At 44.4% G+C, this 15,183-nt stretch overlaps 2 pseudogenes; one reads left to right on the plus strand and one right to left on the minus strand.

Annotated features, from left to right (window-relative positions):
• Nucleotides 1-10,033: 10,033 nt before the first annotated feature.
• On the minus strand, nucleotides 10,034-11,591 carry LOC120838133 (annotated as a pseudogene).
• A 735-nt stretch (nucleotides 11,592-12,326) lies between these two features.
• LOC120838134 lies at nucleotides 12,327-14,835 on the plus strand (annotated as a pseudogene).
• The last annotated feature ends 348 nt before the right edge of the window (nucleotides 14,836-15,183 follow it).

The raw sequence follows: 15,183 nt of genomic DNA on the forward strand, positions 1-15,183 counted from the left end.
ACTTGACTCTTATTTCAAAAAGAGTCCTGCGACTCTCATCACACTGGAGTCATGGTAGCGTATGGGCGACTCCAGGTGCCGTAGTCAACTGCGACTCTTTAACGGCTCTTTTCCAACGGAGAAAAAGAGTCACACGACTCTTCCTGGTAATCCCCGTGACTCTTTAACAAGAGTTGTGAGGACCCTCCATTTATGAAGAGGCCCTCGACTCCTATCGCAAAAGTGTCATGGGAGTGTATGAGCGACTCTCCGAAAGTTAGTCAGTGCTGACTCTCACTTTGTCTGGAGTATAGCAGCCCAAGACAAGTATCCGTTTGTTGAACAAAGGGAGGCATTTTGATCATTAGGAGACTTCTTGCCGCCTGCGAGGTTCAACTTGAATTTCCCTAAAACAAGGGTAGTAACATTCCGAATGAAACATCCATCAATGTAACCCTGTTTGGCAGTCAATGTTTTCTAGTGGACCGCTGACTGTGCCTGACTGTACGTCAAGCATGTCTGATTGGCCAACAAGTTACTCTGACCGACAGTCAAACTCCGGTCAGACTCCGCTTGTCGGCTTTCTGATGGTTTCCTGGTGGCTGTCGGCCGCCGCAAAATGCCATCAAGATGTCTTGGTGGCGATTCTGATTGTACATCGATTGTCTCTGACTGTACGTCAAAAAGCTTTGACGTGCAGACAGACGTACGGTCAAAGGATGTAAAGTTAGTTCGAATACCACTATTTCGTCAAATCTATGAATAAGAAAAAAAATCTAGGCACGAGAAAACGATTTCGGGACGTGAGCCCATAAAACCGCTGATGTTAGAGATATGACGCGCAACCGACCGACAACCTTATCAGAAGCCCGCCGAAACGCCGAACACGCCACTTTCGCTTCGCCCATAGAGGCTTCGCCGAGCTTCCATGAACGATCGCTCTCGACTCGTTTTGTTTGCCCACTTGCTCCAACTTGTCAATCTTGCCCGGGCTCTAAAATGTCTTATGTTTTAGTAGAATTTCTACTCGACAGACCCAGCCTGTTGTGAGTTCTGGCGATGTAAGGGACTCTAGCGATGTAGTTGAAGACGAGAAGGTGCACCAGGTTTACTGGGCCGGAGACGCGCGAACAAAAGAATTGCTCTACGACGTGAAAGTACTCTACATGGCAGGTGAGTAGAACTGAAGTACGGCGAGTGATGTACGAGTGCTTTGCATAACATGCTGAAGGCTTAACTGCATATGCAGCCGAATCATCCTTTAGAGCGATGCGCTCATTGTCGGAATCTCGTGCTACAATACTAAACTGCTCCTGACTCGGTCCGAGAGGTTTGGGCTAGAAAGTTGATACCTTTCTATCTGGCATGGGCTATTGGCCTTACCGCTGTGTCGCACCTCATTATTATTGTTTCATGAAGAGTGCAGACACAAAGCATCCGCGAGATTAGTTCAGATATGTCTGCTGCTCGCGTTCGTTCGTGGAAGCCAGGGCTGTCTGTCATAGCATGCATGCTTGCTCTCTAGCTTCAACGGAGTCACATAGGTTTTGTGAATTAAAGTGTATACGGTCGTCCCGAAAGGTTCAGACATCGAGGGCGTTTCTTTGAAACATGCTTATGGTGCATGTGGTCCCGTTTCGGGTTGTGTGGCACTGGCTGGTTTTGAGAAGATGGCGCCTTACGCAACAAGCTCAAGTACCTCTCCTGCTCGGATATTTTCGAAGATTCGTTGTACTCAGACCTTGAAATAGTGAAAGCAGGTTATCGCCAACGTGTGCGCGAGTACAAGAACGCGTTTCCCGGAGAAGTCGGTCGTGAAGTCCTGGAGACGGTCAGTAACAACACCGGAGTGTGCGCCCGAACTGTCGCGAAGTACAAGGCGCAGTGTCTATCTGGCAATGTGACGTCCCCGAAGCGAAGACCTCGCCATGTAGAAGTTTCGAGCACGGGGACTGTCAAGCATGCCGAATTCACACACAACGCCATTCGCCGGAAGGTGCATCGCAAGAACCCCGAGAGGGGGATTCCTACCCTTGACAGCTATTTCAAAAGAAACTGTTCGGGCCACAACTATTGTCGATTAACGTCCTATTATAAATTTTGGGGCAAGGCTGCTATCAGTGAGATTCCTCATTCCACGCTGCACGAAAGAAATATATAACTCGGTGCTGGAGGCAAATAACACTTGCAAAGCGGCAGAGCAGATGTTAGAAATGTGGCCACTCGGCGACTTATAAATAAAAAGCAAGAAGAAAGGAGGAATTGAAATATGCAGTTTGGCAATGCGCGCAATCTTGCACAAAAAGTATGTCTAAAAAAAGAAAAAAAAAAAGAACTGCGCGTCTAGTAGGTTCGAACCACTGCCGCCGCGACGTCGGTATCGCCAAAGCAGCGCTACCACTCGTCCACGAAACGCTCGTAGGAACACATTCTTTGTCTGTATTTTCATGCGCACCACTTCAGTACCTTTGACAGCTTTGCACGCTATGTATGAAAAGGAGTATAAGTGCCCATTTTGAGAACCACACCAGCACACTGCGATTTGAAGCAACACCTAAGGCTCGCGTCTCGCAGCGCCGCCTGTTGAATAACCATTCGAAGAGTTCGCACACTGTGAGGGTAAGAGCGTTCACACCGAAGAGCTCTCTTTACAACGCCTACACACACAAACGGAGCTCACAATTGAAGGGGGGCCAGTGAGGTTTTAAGTGATCGTAGTAATCGCATTCCAAAGACGCCGCGTTTTCGTAGATTGTTTTTCACCAGCTAGGTCCTGTAGGGATGAGGCCAAGGCCAAGGCTGGGGGATTCATCGCCGGAAACGTAAAGGAACCAAGCAAACGACGTGAGGCTCGCGGACGTGGTTCGTGGGAGCCGACGACCTCCGAGCCACGATCCGAGCAGCCCTAGTAGCAGCCTTGCTTCCGTGAAGACTGTATATTCTTCCCGCGCGCACACAATACTCCGACAGCATGCTTGCGGCTGATGTGGATTGCAGGAGGTGGATAACAGGACGACTAATGCACAAAAAATAGGTTGAGAACGACACAGCACACACAGGGAACGATTGTCGCCGCCATGTTGAAATAAAACCAAGCTGAGGCAGGCCAAGCTACAATTTAGTCAACGTTATTAAAACACTCAGTTGGGTAACTGCCATAGAGACTGCTCTGAAAAAGTGGCCCCGATCTGTCCTCCTGAACCGAGCTAATGCGGAACACAACGCCGCCATTTCTCCCGCAGCGGCCACTCGAGGAACTGCACGTTACTTCTAGTTTGGCTTTAATCGGCCATTTTGGCCCCGAAACAGATACAGCGGAAGAGGTTACAGGGGTGCCACCCCCGTCTCCCCGGCGGACGCGCCGCGCCTTACTACCGAAGTTCAAATGCACCTAGGTCGGGACGCGCTATCTGAAAGCACCGCTGAGGCGTGGTTGTATAAAAACAATATTAATTGTGCCGCAAAACCCTGCAAACTAAAGATTTTAAAAACATCACGCGCCCATCATTTTTTACTAAACTCCAACAAATTTCATACAAAAAGAGTTTTTTTCCCTTTGTTTTCAAAGCTCAAGGTGACCACAGTACAGACAAATGATAAAGAGTGGCGCTGTAGTCGTATTTAGCTCGGTCTCGGTGACGAGTTATGTCGCAAGGGGATTTCTATATCCCACGCATGTAATTTTGAATCTTTCCGACTTAGTGTACTTTACGTGGCTACTCAAAGAAATTACTACTTTGACACATCTAAAGACAAACTTATCTTGCAGTTTCCCGGCCTACAAGCCAGCTGCCGCCAGTTGTTTCATCAAAGCTGAGGATTCCAGATTGTCCAGTTTGGCCCGAAGCAGGAATACTGAAACCAGACGACCGGTACAGAATTTTTAATTGACGGAGCACAGAACAACTGGGGGATGTGAATTGAAGCCTATTTTTTCTGTAATACACGCGGACGACATTGACGTGTGCCCAGTTACGTCGCTAAAGGATATCTATGTCCCGCGCATGTAATTTTGAATCTTTCCGGCTTAGTGTACTTTTCGCCTCTACTCAAAGAAATTTCTACTTGGACGCCATTAAAGGCAAATCTCTCTTGCAGTTTTCACGGCCTAGAAGCCAGCTGGCGCAAGTTATTTCTGCAAATGTGAGAATTCCATACTTGTTAGTTTAGTCTGAAGCAGGAATACTAAAGCCAGACGGCTGGAAAACTTTTTTTTTTTTTTTCAAATCAAAGAGCTCAGAAAAACTGGGGCCACCTCCACTGAAGTTTATTTTTCTGTTACACACGCGGACGACATTGACATGTGCCCAGTTACTTCGCAAGAGGATATCTATGTCCCGTTCATGTAATTTTATATCGTTCTTGCTTAGTGGGCTCTTATGGCTACTCAAAGTAATTGCTCCTTGGACGGAACTAATCTCAAATCTCTCTTTCAGTTTCATCGGCCTACAAACCCGCTGGTGCCAGTTATTTCGTCAAAAGTGAGGATCCCAGATTCTCTCGTTTGGGTCTGAAGCAGGAGTATTGAAGCGAGACGGCCGGTACACCATTTTTAATTTACGAAGTTTAGAACGAGTGATGGCATCGGCATTGAAGTTTTTTTCTTTTTGTAATACAAGCGGACGACATTCACGTGTGCCCAGCTGTGCCGCAAGAGGACATCTGTGTCCCACGCTTGTAATTTTGATTATGTGCGGCATAGTGAACACATGTCACGGTTACTTGCAGTAAGAACAGTTAGCAACTCTCAGAACGAGGAGAAGCTCAGGTTGTTATATGACGAATTTGAGACTGGAATCCGAAGCCTTAAGGCACATGGTGTGTCTTCAAGCACCTGCGGGACACTCCTACTAACAATTCTACGAAGGGCTCTGCCATCAGACCTCAAACTAGAATATCACCGGAAAACAACAGCCGAAGTGACAAATGAAGGCAACGCACTAAAAAAGTTTTTGAACTTCTTCAAAAGCGAAATAGAATGTCGAGAGCGGACTGAGCATGGAAAGTAAAGAGTTCAACCAACTGCCAGTTTGTCCAGTTCTTCAACTGGGGAAACGAACGCCCCAGACGATATCCACCTTCGACAGCTATGTTCGTGACAGAAAAGAACACCGACGAAAAACAGTGCCTGTTTTGCGGATCAGCTGACCATATTCGCGACTCCAACTAACTATAGGTGGCGCCACTCATTTTCCAAGATGGCGGGTTTAGTGAGGGTCAGAGATGCGTGCCGCTGTTGAGCCTGTCTAGTGTGCTGGCTTCACTGAGCGACATAAATTATTTCTGGTAATACGAGGAAGCTAATGTTTTATGAGCGTAGGTCACCTCTTTAACCTGAAAACAAGAACGGTGTTTAGCGTATTAATTACGGAAGAATGCGCGTTTTAATTCTGGAGCGAAACCGAAACTGACCTCTATTTTGGATTTAATATCTCGACAGAGGTCTTAATTTCAGATTCTTTCATTACTCAAGACGTGTCTCACATCGTAATTATTTACTGAGAAAAGTTGTTCGCGGAAACTTTATTTTGTGACATACTGTTCTATCCAGGCTGATATTCGTCGTTGTTGAAAACATCAGTGTTGATATGTGTGCGTTCTCGCTGCCTTTTTCTCGCTCAGATAATAGTCATGGGAAATAATGACAATTATCCCAGCACAAGAATAAGAGAATAATTACAATTTTTACAGTAAGTCCACGAAACGCATAAACTAATAAACGCTGCTCTCACTGCAACAACCCAAGACGGAATCCGAGTCAGACAGCTGAAGTGTGTGTGTGTGTTTTTATAGCACCGCGTGACGCGTAGGACTTCATATTACATCCAGCGTTTAACTGTTTGTCTTTCTTGATAACTATGTCAGAGTTTTTCATATGCTAAAAAAAACAGAATTATACCTTTCTGGAAAGACTATTATGGTTAAATAGAGTATTCTCGTGATCTTGGCCTTAATTAGAGACATACATTGCCGCGATTTGTATTAATAATAATAATATTCAAATTCACATATTTGAATAAGTAATTCTTCAAGCTCTAATATAATTTGTTGCTTATGATCTAATTTTATACGCGCGAAGAAATATGACAATGAAAACTGCGCTAATTATCATCACTGGTTCAAATTGCTGAATTTTAATTACAAATAAAATAAAAATAGTATAAAATAAATAAAAACATTCTAGCTAATGTCAGAAATACATGTAAAATTACATGAATTGTGGGTAAAGTATATTGTGCTATCAAAGTCGCGACTTTTGACAATCGGCGAAACGTCCAAAGTCGCCGCCAATATACTTCCAGACCAAACGCCCAAAAGTTAAAAAAAAAGCTTTTTTTAATTACTAGTTTTTTCATAACATTTATTTACTTTTGTATTTGCTCGCCGTCGTTTTGCCAATCTCAGCCTTTCCAGTTCGAAGGAACGCCTACCTGCTTGCACGTCTGCTCACTGCAGCACGTTTCGTTGGCGTTGGAAGCCGGTGAAACAGTAGTAAGTTTTAATATTGCGTATACGAGCGAACTCAAGCCCTGTGCGTTTGCGTTAGCTTTGCGCGTTGCACACTGCGCTTGCGCGGAGCCCGAAGTTGCGGTCTTGAATGGCGCATGGTGATGAGGCGCACGCACAACGTGGGGCACGCAACTCTAACGCACACGCACGCCGCATGCGTTTGCTTCTATGCGCAATACTAAAACTCTCCAGTGAGGTACAATCCCATACCGGCTGCAGCACTACGTTGGGACAGTGAAGAGTGCTGTTTGCATTCAGAAACGACATTTCGCGAGCCATGATCGCGAGGAGTCCCGCCATGCCCGCTGAGCAGGAGAATCAGGGGACCCTCACTAGAGCGCTTCCCGTTTCCGCCGCGGGAGAGCGAGCGTCGAGCTGGAGACGCAAATAGCTGCCAACTGTTTGGTGCGTATATTACTGGACCGACAAAACGAAGTCCTGAGAAAGAACAATCGTTGCTTTCGATGCACTAAACCTAGCCTAGTGCAAAGAATTGCAAAAGCGCAAGGTATCTAAAGCGTGCTAATTGTTCCAGAGGACATGCAACAAAATGTGCGACCCAAACTACAATGCATTAGAAAAGCAAACTCTGAACAAGCCTTAATAGCAAGTCGCAAAGCAATCTCTACCGGAGCTGTGCTCCAGTCTTCTCCAAAAGCAACTGAAAAGAAAAACAGAGGGCCTTGCTAAATGCGTCTACAAACATCAAAAGCGTGGGCACAAGGAGAAAGAGATAGTGAGTTTGTTCGGCTCCTGACTGATGGTAGAAGTCAACGCACTTTTGTCAGAAAGGACATCGCGGAGAAACTTCACCGGAAGGTTCTTGGAGAAGACTTGACAATCTTTACCTTTGAAGAAGGCGCAGCGGCAGCTGCAAGAATATTTCGAAGAGGGGAACTATGACTGCGCAATTAAGGCAGCAGAAAAGACGTACGCATTGAAGCTCTAGATGTCCCACAGATTTGTGTCCACATCATCGCCGCACCACCAAAGGTAGAGTTGAGCATACCTGAATACATGCTTATTGCGGATACCGCTTTCAGTGACAGGGAATGTGAGAAAGGCTTGAGCCTTCTAATCGAAGCTGACTATTACTGGAAAGTAGTAAGTGGAAGTTTAAAGCGTTTGGAAAAAGGGCTGATGGCCATCCAAACAATCTTTGGTTGGACTCTACAAGGTCTCATGTCCTCAACTTCGTCTACTTCTATATCCTCATCGATTAGAGGGGTATTGAAAATGACTACAGCTGACGTAACTGACATATCTGCACAGCTGCGCTCATTCTCAGAACCTGAACATATTGGGATAACTGCAAAATAAGTCACCGACCAAGGCAAATCTGCTGTTCGAAGACTTTCACAGCAAAGGAAAATATAAAGATGGACAGTATGAAGTTTCCCTACCATGGAATTATCACGTTCAAGAGCTGAACGACAACAAGCAGTATGCACAAAGAAGACTGATGTCGTTAACAACACGCCTCATGAAAAACAGAGCGTTTCATGAGGGACTACGACACAACCATTCGGGAGTACTTTGTAAATGGCTTCGCAAAAAAGGTCGTAAACAGACAGGAAACCGGAAATTCAGTATATTAGATGCCACATCAAGCGGTTGTGCGACAAAACCGACAAACAACAAAGTTACGGGTTGCAAATGCCGCGTCTTCTAGCACCACAGGGGAACTTTTTCTGAACGACGTCTTGTTTAGCGGAACAAACTTTTTTTTTCTATTTCAGAATACTGGCGGCCAGCTTTCGAGGGCTAAGGCATGATAGACAACATGAAAAGCCATCAATGAGTCGAATGAACAATTAACAATTAACAAGTAGCTTAGTAATCGGTGACAGAAAAACATTCATCAACTGCACTTGCAAATAAACCGGCAGAAGCAATCGCCGTCACACTTGGTGGCAACTCATTCCCCTCACAAACAGAACAAGAAAAAAAGGAGTATTTAAAAAACATTCTACAGCGGAACTCAAGGAGCAAACTCTTGTGCTTCTGCTTTGTATCACGACTCGCGTTATACTGCAAATAATCATCAAAATTTTAACCAGCTTAATTATGAATAATATTATGCAAATATTTCAGACGCCTTACTTTCCTTCGACACAATAATAGAGACACTCCGGAGGGGGTTTACAACGCTGACACGTGTGAATCTATGCCGTATGAGTTGTAAATAAACCTAAGTTATTTTTTTGAAGGCCATCGAATTGGTCAATGAGCGATTGCGAGTGGGAGTCCCATACGACGTCAGCATATTCCAGCAAAGAACGAATCAGCGATTTATAGGCCGTGAGCGTTGTCGCAGGAGTACAGGGACTCATTTTCCTACGTAGCGACCACAATTTACTTGATGCTTTTGTGACAGTCTGCTCAATATGACTAGCCCAGCTTAAGTTGGACGTGATAGTAACACCCAGATACTTGTATTCATTAACTATTCTAAGGCATATGTATGAATAGAATAATAAAAAACGATAGCCACTTTCTTCAGTGTAACTGACATATGCACACATTTCTTGACATTCAGATCCATTTGCCATTTTTGACACCACAATGAAATCATTTGAATACTCTCCTGTAAGCATTTTTGGTTCGATACACAATATATGTTTGAAAACAATACACAATTATCAGCAAAAAAAGAAACGCCACTGTATCGAGGGCTTATCAACTCGCAGGTCATTGATAAAATCCAAAATGAGCTACGGTATAAGTACCGAGCCCTGTTGCACTTCAGAGAAAACAGGTAACTCTACTGATTCAGCATTGCCCACACACAAAAACTGTTTACGATTCGTAAGGTGCGAGTCTATCCAGGTCAGTAGGCGATCATTGCCCAACACTTGCTTCAATTTATGCAGTAATTTGCGATGCGAAACCCTGTAGAACGCCTTCGCAAAATCTAAGAAGACAGTGTCGGGTTGACCATTGTTATCAGTTTCTGAATTAAAATTGTGGACCGTATGAAGCAGCTGTGTCACTGTTAAAAAGCCTCTTCGGAACCCGTGTTGATAACCTACTAAGAACGTTTGAGATTCTAGGAAAGTAACGATGTGCTTAAATATGAAGTGTTCGAGAACCTTGCTGCATGTACTCTGGAATGACACTGGTCTGTAATTGCAAACACTTTTTTTCCTCCACTTTTATAAATAGGGACAACTTTGTCTACTTTCCAATCTTGAGGCACGTCACAAGTTTTTAAACTACAAGAGTAAATCACGTAAAGAAACTTGGAACACCATTCAGCGTACCTTCGTAAGAAAGCGTTAGGAATTCCATCTGGGCCACTCGACTTTCTAGTCACTGATTACACAACTGTCATGATTAAATGTAGGCAACATAAAGTTATCAATGGTGAAGACAGAAGAGAAAAATAATTACGCTCACTTGCTATGCTCGCATCAGCGGCTAACGTCTGCCCGCTATGAATAAGCTCCTTAATCATCACACATTGTTTTTTGTCAAATGACTCCAGAACCTTCTTAAATTTTCTATGAAAAAGTTGTGTATCGTGACATTAAAGTAACGATATTTAGATGTGCGCGCAAGGGTCCGTAGCTCCTGGCGAAGAGCGGGAAGCACACATTTGAAACTTTCGTTTTAAATGTAAAATATCGCGCGTCTCCCAAGGATTGTGTCTCTTCTTTTTTGCCGGTCGCTCTGGAATAAACTTATCAACACATGTAAAGATGACTTGCTTACGAAAGAGCCAAAGCTTGTCTACTGAGTCCGGGTTCGCGTCGTAAAACGTAAGAAATTTGTCTAGAGCTACTTCCAAGAAGTCTATGATATCGATATTATTCGCCCTGTTGAAATCATGATAAGATTTTGCTTCGGCGCCATTCTGCACATGTTGCAGTGCAGATAGGTCACATACAACTATTGCATGGTCAGATATGCCATCCGGGATTGATACGTCAAGAATACTTTATGTAACGACCTCAGATAAAAACACGAGATCAAGCAAGAATTCCCTACCATTTGACACACGTGTGGGACACTTGACCACTCGACCTAAATTATTAATAAAAGCAATATCAACAAGAAGCCTAGACTGATTGGATATCTCATTGGACATTACGCAATTCCAATCTATATCTAGCAAACTAAAATCACCGGCCATAACTATAAGTAACAATTGCTTGGTTTTAGTTAGAACAAACTCAGATAAACTCTGTGGGACATCAATACTGGCCAGAGGACATCTATATACTGCTTCTACGATCGTTGATTGGCTACCAAAACGTATAGAGGCCCAGGCCATTTCACAGTCCAGGCCGTGCTCAGTAGAAATGCATGGAATGGTATCCTTGAAAAAAAGAGAGACTCCTCCCCCTCTTGAGCCACGATCCCGTCGGAATACTTTGAAACCACGAGGAAAAACGTAATTATCAGCTATTTGATTGTGCAACCTAGTTTCTGTTATAATTGCCACATCAGGGTTCAATGCCAACGGAACACCTTCGAGCGCTACCGCTTTATTGGCGACACTTCGAGCGTTTAGGTTTCGGAACCTAAAGGGGCGATAGAATCTTCCCCTTCTTGAGTCTGGGAACTTAAACCCTGACTTGATGAATCTACTGATAGCGTTTCGTACGCACAACATCGCAGTAACAGCGGACATCGAGGGGGCATTTCGGCAAGTCACATGGGGGTGGCAAGGCAGACACGCCTTATTTTTATTATGGTATGACAGTACACCGAAACAAGGACATCTACTACCACACGTGGCGACGTTGAGAATGGCCGGAGTTTCCTTTGGAGCAACGTCAAGTCCGTTCTACCGGCAGCCACATTAAGACACCTTTTAGACCTAATGGAAAGAGAATTTCCTCAAACCACGAAGATTCTATAGGACCATCTGTATGTTGATGACATGATAATGGGTACGGAAAATTTAAAAGAAGCTAAAGTTCTCTACAGAGAAGCAAAAGAGATAATGAAAAGGGCAAAAATGAATCTTCGGAGGTAGAAATCAGATAATCCAAGATTATTAGAGGAATCGAGGAAAGAAAGTTCCGGTCAAGAGAAACTAACCAAACCGGTTGGTCCAGCGAAAGTTTTAGGTGTTGGTTGGGAAGCACGAACATACATGATCAAATTCGATCTCACTTCTTTCATCAACTTTCTGTGCTCAAGAAAGGACAACAAACGCTTTGTATTGCATGCATCATCTCGCATTTTCGTTCCAATGGGACTACTCGCTCCTGCAATAATCACTGTATAAAGTTTGTTTCAGCAGCTGTGGGAGTGAGGCGTTGATTGGGATGAGACATTACATTCTGACCTTTACGAAGAGTAGGACGAATTGTGTAAAGGCCTCATTGCATTGAAAAACCTCGCCGTTTCAAGACTCATTGCTCTCGACGTCTCCAAATACGGAACAGAAAAGGCGTCACATGTCTTCTGCGACGCAAGTACAAGAGCACACGGAGCGGTAGCATACCTGACATCGAAAGAACAAAATGAGATGAGGGTTGCTCTAATAATGGCGAAATCGATAGTGGCACCACACAAACGATTCACTCTTCCGCAACTAGAAATCACGGGGGCATTATTAGGCGCCCGACTCACGCGGTTCCTCACGACCAAGTTGAAACTGGAAGGATTTCCAATATATATGTGGACGGACGCTACAATTTTCCTGTATTGGATTCGTTCTTCAACAACCCGGTGGAAGCTATTCGTAGCAAATTGTGTCTCGGAAATCCAAGCTCTGACATAACCAAGGTACTGGAGACATTTCCCTGGTATAGAAAATCCAGCAGACCTACTAACACGGGAACTTATGGCAAATTCTTTGGTAGAGAGCAAGTCATGGTGGAATGGACCCATCTGGTTTCATCGCTCTTAAACATAATGGCCAAGTCAAATATAGGGTAAACCAGAATGCAATTAATACCACGCGCAAGAAAAGAAAGAGACTTGTACAAAACCCACAGTGCCGCAAGATAATTAACTCATGAGCTTGGAGAACTATTCATTTATTAAATTGATTCGTTTGATGGCGTCGATGAAACGTTTCACAAACAACGTAATACAAAACAAGACCAACGATATGGTCACCTAACAAGCGATGAAATATAGAAGCAGAACAATTCTGATGGAAATCAAACTCTAGCCATACCAATGGCAAGTTCACAAGACTTCAAAAATCAAGATGCTTAAGCCTTTGTTGGCCAAACCTTTACTTTAAGCCCCGCACACATACGAACTTTGGTGCAGATTTAGAAAAGACAAAAAAAAGTTGCTCCTGAGCAACGTTGGGCATCTGCGGCACTACTTCACGTGAAACGAGTGAAAACAGTTGCGACTTGGGAGAAGGAACAGGTGCATCTCGCATTTTGCACAGTACAGGAACATGTAACCAGTTTTGCTGCATTAGCACCTATTCTTCTTTTCAGTGTAATGAGGCCAGTGGTGCGTTCCATCATACCTCATATCATCTGTCGGTCTTGGCTTTAGTGGCCGAGTGAACTTGCTTGGAGGTGCATTTTCATTTTTCATAGTGTCTGACCTTCTCTTCAAAGGTTTGACGTTCACGTGTGTCAGGACTTGTGCGATTAGAGAACGGGAAGCGAGCAGAAACAGGCTTCTTTTGGTGAAAAGTTGCGTGCGGTGCCGCTTTTACACAAGATAAATATATATATTTTGTTTTATTTTATGTGAAAAAATCATCTAACCATAAAAGTCATTCATATCTGAAGAATTTAGCCGCGCGTGAACCACAACAGATACGCCACCAATTTTTCGTCACCAACACCAGTTTTACCCAGATATGCCCGACTTTGCTACTGGGCAACATCTTAGTTGTCAATCAGTGGGAGATTTGAGTAAATTATATGTTTTATTATCACATCCTGGATTTGTTTTCATCAAAGTGCGGTTTCCTGGTACAGTAGCGGGACGAGGTCGCTCGGCGGTCCAGACGCGTGTAGCGGATGAGCGAAAGCGGACAAGTGCTGCCCTGTGTTCTTTTTTATTTCTAGATGCTCAGGTCGCCTCGGCCTTGTGGCTGATGGCGGTAACTGCTAGATTCGGGGGTTTCGGGGGAAAAAAAAAGTCATGTTTGAGTTGTTGCCCCTGGGCAACGCTGGGCATCAAAGGGTTAACCGAATTATAAACTGTGATTTTATCGTAAGAGTTGCTGGCCCATTGCGATTTAGCGACAACAAAGAAGAAGTGAAACATGCAATTATTTTACCTGCATAGCACCAATTCACTTTCCCCCCCATCGCTCAAGAGCATTGTCGGCTAGTGCACGCCTGAGTTCAAGACACGTTGAAGCAAACGCGTGAAACTTATTGGGTTCTAAAGAGAAGGCAAGCCCCAAAGAAGGTCATATGTCACTGTATATCTTGCCAAAAGCAAACTTGTGCACCAGCCTCCGAGCATGTATCTCCACAACCAGCAGACCGAGCTTTAAGGTGTGAACCGTTGGAAAAAACAGGTGTGGATTTCACTGGGCCACTAATGTGTCGACGGGACTGCGGTAGCTACAAGATTAAATTATCCTGTTTTCCAGTGTCGTGATACGTGCTGCGCACCTCGAACTGGTGAGCGACCTAACGGCAGCATTATTTTTATTGGCATTCACACGCTTCTTGGCAGAAGTATCTCGAAAACGATTTCTTCCGACAAGGCCCTAACGTTCAAAAGCGCAGCAAAGACATCCAGTGATTGTTTGATTTGACAGAAGGAGAAGAAGTGCAAATGTACATTGCAAACCACAGAAATAGATAGCAAACGATCGTAGCAAGAGCTGCCTGGTGGGGCGGATTTTAGGAGAGGCTAGTAAGGTCAGTCAAGGTTCCGCAGCACAAGGTTCTAGGCCACAGTAGTCTGAAATTTGAAAAAGATGACAACTGTCTTCACATAGGTAGAAGCAGTAGTGAGCTCCCGTCCGGTGACGTTTATTTTCACCGATGAAAACGAACGAGAGGCTCTCACGACGGCACACTTTCTGGTGGGACACAAATTGACCACCCTCCCCTGCCAGAAAATGCCAGAAGAACAGGTAAGCCCCGAAAACTTGGCGCGAGGTTGGAAACATCGAAACACCATTATAAATGAATTTTGGAGAAGATGGAAATCAGAATATTTTCTAAAACTGAGACCAGCCCACATCGCTAAACCCAGCAATTCAAGCTGTATACGATCCGGTGACCTGGTCCATCTCAAGGACAATACACTACCGCGACACATGTGGGAAATCTGCAGGGTCAACGAGACTTTCTCAGGAAGGGACGGCGAGGTGCGGCCTTGCAAAATAATTATACCCAGTGGTCGTGAATTTGCCAGCCGATACAGCTATCATATCCCCTGGAATTATAAGAATGAGCTTTCGCTTATTCTTATAAAAATATTTAACTATAGACGACGACAACAAGAACGTAGGGATCGATGGTTCCCGTCGATCCCTTCATCTGAAACGAGCCTGCAAATATTGTACATAAACCATTCCTTCTGAACGAACTCGCTACATTTAATCCTCTTAACGTGAAAACGTAGCACCAGGCGAGCGGTACAGCATTTTTAATTGACGGAGCTTATAACTGGGTGCACCTGCATTGAAGCTTACGTTCCTGTGATACACGGGAACGACATCGACGTGTGCCCAGTTACGTCGCAAGGATGATATCTTTCTTCCGTGCATGTAATTTTATATCGTTCTGGCTTACT

Source organism: Ixodes scapularis, unplaced genomic scaffold (assembly GCF_016920785.2).
Source record: "Ixodes scapularis isolate PalLabHiFi unplaced genomic scaffold, ASM1692078v2 PGA_scaffold4__175_contigs__length_147842914, whole genome shotgun sequence".
NCBI classification, from domain to species: Eukaryota; Metazoa; Arthropoda; class Arachnida; order Ixodida; family Ixodidae; genus Ixodes; species Ixodes scapularis.